Raw genomic sequence first — 6,558 nt, 5'->3', positions numbered from 1 at the left:
TTACAGATAAACTTTAAAATTCATAATTTTGCTGTCCGCCTGGCTCAGTTTGAAAAATAAAGCAGTTTGATAGTGAGATGGGCAGCATATAAATTAAATAAACTCACACAGCTAACAAGTACACTATATCATCATGATCATATTTATAGTGAAGGATCTGCATTGGTTACCGTTTGTTTTCTGATTTGCTTCAAAGTGCTTGAGTTTTAACTTTTAAAGCCCTAATCAGCTTATAGCCTGGTTGTCCATGACTTGTTCTTTTGACTTCCTGCAAAAGAGGTTGCTCCGGAGATTCTTTCAGACATTGGGGAAAAAAAAACCTTTGGACCTTCTCCTTCCTGCTTTTTTGGGAAAGCACCAAGATTAGCTTTTCATTTATTTATTTATTTATTTATTTATTTATTTATTTATTTATTTATTTATTTAAATTTATATACCGCCCTTTCCCGAAGGACTCAGGGCGGTTTACAGGGCATTTAAAACAACCAATACAAAAGTTAAAAACAAATTTAAAAAAATTAAATCATCCCTAGAATTAAAAACCCCAGTTAAAAATTCTCTTTAATTATTTAATATTGTAAATATATTTACATTGAACCCTGAAAAGAATTTTGGGGAAAGCAGTAGAAGTTTAAAGAGGAAAGGGAACAAAAGAAAAGAATGATCATTGTGTTAAACTTGGTAAATATGTGCACATGTATAACTTCAGAAAATAAAAGGAGTGATGACTGATATTAACCACAGACAGCCACAGCCAGGTGGAATAAAAAACAAAAGGAGATTCAAATGGTTCTCTTTTGAAGAAAATATTTTATCAAGATATATGTCATCTGACGTTTTTTGAGCTGGTTCCTTGAAACGGAACCTAAAAGAGAAATTACAATCTGATGTGTTTCCGTTCTCTGCAAACCCTGCAATCTATCAGTTGCCTCTTGGTGGCGGTAGAGTTTCATTTTCTTTTCCCCCTAAGAGTTCGTTCTCTAGCTGGGAGATACTACTTCTATCTGGTAGCAGTTTCCCATTTGGTGTGGTGCTTTTCCATGTATATTAAAATTGTAGCTCCAAGCTATTTTTTTAATTAAAAGGGTTCCTGTATATATGGAGCAAAAATTTGCAATGTTAACAATAAAATTTGGGTTTAATAACTGACATGTTGAATCATGTTGTCGTTGCCTGCAATTTAATCTTGTAAACTAGTATAGCTACCTACCACAATCTTTGTAATCAATTTTTTCTTTTGAGAGCTTTATTTGGGATATGTTTTCTCAACATTTACATAGTTTCAGTAACGTACATGTCTTGGCTGATAGCTGCACGTAGTGTCAAAAGTTTCCATTGTTATTGCTGTTTTGCAGCTGCCTTTAAAATACGGCATCATAATTAATCCATCCCAATTTACAGATTGTGAGATAAAGTAACAGATTGGCCAGAAGGATTCTTTATAATAATAATAAAAAAAATATTTGTAAGTAATAGAGAATGACTTATAAGGATTTTTTTTAACGAAGAAGAAAGCACAAAATGGATTAAACTTAATCAGAATAGAGGTGGGAGTTTGGAAATCTTCTAGTCCAACCCCCTGCTCAAGAAGGAGACCCTATACCAGGGGTAGGCAACCTTGGCTCGTTTATGACTCATGGACTTCAACTCCCAGAACTCCTTCAACTCCCAGCTATGCTGGCTCAGGAATTCTGGGAGTTGAAGTCCATGAGTCATAAAAGAGCCAAGGTTGCCTACCCCTGCCCTAGACCATTTGAGACAGGTGTTTGTCCAATCTTTTCTTTAAAATCTCCAGTGATGAAGCACCCACAATGTCTCAAGGCAAGCTGTTCCACTAGTTAATTGTTGTCACTGTTAAAAAGTTTCTCCTTAATTCCAGGTTGCTTCTCTCCTTGATTAGTTTTCATCCATTGTTTCTTGTCTGGCCTTCTGGTGCTTTTGAAAATAAATTGATCCCCTCTTCTTTGTGATGGCCCCTCAAATACTGGAACACTGCCATCATGTCACCCCGCCCACACACTCCAGACTAGCCATACCCAATTCCTGCAACTGTTCTTCATATGTTTTAGTCTGCAGGCCTTTAATCATCGTAGTTGCTCTTCTTTGCACTTTTTCCAAAGTCTCAACTTCTTTTTTGTAATATGGTGACCAAAACTGGATGCAGTATTCCAGGTCTGGTCTTTTTAGGGTTTTATAAAGCGGTACTAATACTTCGTGTGATCTTGATTATATGCCACTGTTTATACAACCAAGGATTGTATTTGGCTGTTTTGGCTGCTACCGCATACTGCTACCTCATATTTAAGTGATCATTCACTAGGACTCCAAGGTCCCTGTCACATTTACTGTTTTTGAGCCAGGTTTCACCTAATCTGTACTTCTATCTTTGGTTTTTGCTGTCTAGGTGTAAAACTTTACTTTTCTCCACATTAAAACTCATTTTGTTGGATAGGGCCCGTTGTTCAAGTTTGTCAAGATCTTTTTGGATCTTGAGCTTGTCTTCTGGGGTATTATCTATTCCTGTGTTCTGTTCCAGCCTACTACCGGCCCTGCAGAAATGTCAGGGACAATCCCTTTTCAAAAGTCAATAGGCTGAAAGTTAGCCAACCAAATTTATTTACTCAAATGAAACAAAACAGATCCAAAACAGAGCAAAACAAATACTAACCATGACTAAATCAGAAGCTGTTCAAACAGTTGCCTTCATTCCCCTTTAAAACACAGTTTCAAGGCATGGCTTCTCTTTGCCTCCTCCCGAGGTGCCTCATTGCCCTCCTTTGTTCACTCCTGCTTGTCTGCCTCCTGCTTCGAGCATCCTTGAACAAAGCCAGCTGTGAATCATCTTCATCCAAGCTTTCAGGCTCACACAGCTGGGTCTGAGGAGGAACAAGACGGGAGGGGCCTGGCTGAGAGCTCTGCGATGCCTCAGAACTTTCCTCTACAGGCTCTCCAATCCCCTCCTCCTCCTCCTCCTCCTCCTCAGAATTGTCCGATTCAGCTGCCATACCCACAGGCTGACACTGAATCACAACATCCTGCCAGCTTAGGGTCATCTGTAAATTTGGTGAGTTCCCCTTCATTTCCCTTATCTAAGTTGTTTATTAAGATATTGAAGAGTACTGGGCCTAAGACGGAACCTTATGGCACCACTGCTTGCTTCCCTCCATGTAGATGTAGTACCACTGAGTACTGTTTGTTAGCCAGTTACAAATCCCTCTGGTGGTGATGCTATCTATCCCACAGATTAAACATGTACATTATGTCCACAAAGTGGAGTATGGTAAAATTAGTTGGAAAAGAAAGAAGAAAACAGACTGTGAAGAATTTATCGGTTTAGATTTCTACCATTTTATATTGGCATGGCATGGAGGAGGACCTGCTTTGCCTACTGCTTCACCTCTATCATAGAAGACTTTCCTTAGGAGAAGATGTATATATTGGTGTATTGTCAGGATCATACACTGCACTAGACCATGGTTTATTCTACAAGACTCAGTTGGCTAAGTTACCAAGCAAGGTGCATCAACTAGAGTATAGGTAGTCCTCAACCATTACAATGACACTGAAAAAAGTGACTTGTGGCCATTTTTCACACAACCTTTGTAGCATCCTCATGATCATCCAAATTCAGATGCTTGGCAACTGGTTTATACTTACAACTGTTGCTGTGTCCCAAGGTCATGTGATCACCTTTTGGAATCTTTTGAAAAGCAAATCAATGGGGAAGCCAGATTCACTTAACAACCATGTTATTAACTTATCAACTGCAGTGATCCGCTTAAGAACTGTGGTAAGCAAGATTGTAAAATGGGGCAAAACTCACAAATGTCTCACTTAACTACCGAAATTTTGGGCTCAATTGTGATCATACATTGAGGACTACCTGTAGCCAGGTTCATTCAGTATTTTGTGCTAAGTCACTAATAAAAAACCCCCCGACAATAAGGCTTAATTCATAATACAGCCCTGGGTGCAAGTTTTACATAAGAAAACTAAGTCCCTTTGCCAGTCAGATTTTATAATTGCTTCTAATTATATTTTCATCTCAGTGAAGCTGAAAATGCCAGTGGTCCAAATCAAGATGTCATGAGATATATCATAAGATATAAGTGAATGGCAAAAGAATATTCATGTTTTGATATAAGCAAATTCATAACTATAACTGGTCCATAATAAAAAAATCCCTGTCTGTTTCCAGTTCTCCCATTTAACAAGTCTTTCATCAACGGTAAGATCTGATTTGCTCCATAAAGTACTATGAAATGAATGGATTGAACTGGAATTTTTCAGAAATATTATGCCACAATTCCCTACTCGATTTAATAGTAGTAGCAAGAGTTACATTTAGCGTATTCTATTATGAACTCAAAACAGTCCAATGAATTGAAAGTACTCTGTTGAATATAGCAAGAAAGAGCCTTGCAACCGTCATAAATATGAGTCAGTTACCAAGCATTTGAATTTTGATCACATGACACTGGGGATGATGCAATGATCGTAAGTGTGAAAAACGGTCATAAGTCACTTTTTCAGTGCCATTGTAATTTGAAACGGTCATTAAATGGACTTGTCCATTGATGACTTCCTGTATTTAAAAGTTAATTCAATAAATTGAGAAAAACAAATTACTCAGTGATGCATAAACATTGCCTATTGATATACATGCTGATGTAGACCGGTTAAAAGTGACCCACAACTCACCCCAAGCACTTTGAGCAAATGCCTGAAGTCCAGAGGATAAGGTTCAGTAATAAAGAATAAAATATATTCTGACATTGTCTAACAGCATAGGCTAAGGGTTCTAAATAAAAAAAAAGCAAAGAAGAAAGTGAGCTTCCTTACATGGTACTTTTATAGAGTGGGAAAGGTGAAGGAAAAAACACAGATCCTTACTTTAGATTTAGAGGCTGCATAAACGAATCTAGACCCGTTTTATAAATCTTCTGGGAAATCAGAATTTAGATAAGGTCGTGTACGTAGCCTAGAGATTTTATGAGAAGCTTTTTCCACATCCAGTGATAGAGTTATGTTTTTTTCCCCTCTTTATTCAAACAATAAAATCCACTATCAAACAAACATTACTTAATCCAGGTCTAGTTTTTAATAAACCTGCTTTGTTTCATTCTTGACCAAGGACAAAATCATTTCCTGAAGTCTTGTCAGTAAAAGCAGTGGCTAAGATTTTAATATCTACACAATCAAAATGTATATAAAATTTACTTTCTTCTGTGTTCCTTTGGCTCTTTAATGAAACAAAGACCTACAGAAGAGGAGAAGAAGAAAGAGAGTTTAGTTTGGAAATCCTCACAGTACAAATTGACTGACATTTGCAGTGAAGAGTTTTGTGGCAGAGCAGTAGAAGGGCAGAGATTGGTTTTGGCAGTGAACTAACTTCTCTGTGATTCTATAAGGAAGGGAAAAGTGGTAGAGATTGAAAGGAAATAACTGGGAGGTTTTAAAGACGAGACTGGACAGCCATCTGACTGACACTGTATAGGGTCTCCTGCTTGAGCAGGGGTTGGACTAGAAGACCTCCAAGGTCCCTTCCAGTTCTATTCTGAATTGGGGGAAAATGGATCTCCGTGCTCTGTCCCTATGAAGAGGTCATAAAGATTCCTTTTTCCCCCACCCACATTTTGGATGGTCCAGATCTCACCCAATGAGAGAGGGGGGGAAAAACCCGGCCTGTCAATTGCAAGTTTCTTTGCAAAACACATTGGGAGTCAGCAGAGGAAAAGGTTGAAGGCATTTCAGCAAATGTGAAAGGAACGAAGATAATCGGAAAATTTGCTTTCCTTTTCTTGGTATAGGAAGGTTTCTAGCATTGCAGAGGGGCAAGAGTCTCCAGTTACATTCCTCTTGACCATACATCATAACTGGAAATCCTAGGAATCTATCTCTGTCACTTCTCAGGGTTGCTAAAGCTCTGTGTGCGTCCATGTGGGTGAGTGATTCTGAAATAAAATTTCATGGGTCTCTATGCTTGTCAAACCGGTTTACCATCTTTGTTCCCTTTTGCAGGAAGCAAATGTAAATTCATCTGGGTGTAATATATCTGGGTTCCTGTCTTAAAAAATTATTTCTCCCATTCTTATCCACACTGTAACTTACGGGTTCTGTTAAACATTCTGGTCAGAATAATTGTTTGTCCCATGCAAAGGACAATTGCCATGAGGATGATCAATGGAACAAAGGAGTGTTCAGAGTTGGTTTCCTCTAAACTCTGATTGGACAAACGTAAGACAAAAGTACAAGAAGGAACGTAATAAAAACTTCACCAGTCCACAGGAGCGGAATGATGGTCATGATGAACAACCCAGTTGAGTAGCGAGACAGCTACCACTAGCTTTCTCTCCGAATGGGAAACAAAGGCTGCCTTTATGAACGGGAAAAGGATACAGATGGTGCTTGCTACTCGGTTGTTCAACCGTAGGGAGGGGGTTGATTTTCATGTACTCCAGGAGTAAGAGTTCAGTCATCTCCCCTGTTTCAAGTATGGTTTGTTTTAAGCTATGCAAGGGGGGGAAAAGTGCCTATACATGAATGTTTGCTTCTGGC

The sequence above is a fragment of the Vipera ursinii genome, assembly GCF_947247035.1.
Source record: "Vipera ursinii genome assembly, chromosome: 1".
In the NCBI taxonomy this organism is placed as follows: domain Eukaryota; kingdom Metazoa; phylum Chordata; class Lepidosauria; order Squamata; family Viperidae; genus Vipera; species Vipera ursinii.
The sequence above is the reverse complement of the archived record's forward strand: the minus strand, read 5'-3'. Positions refer to the sequence as shown.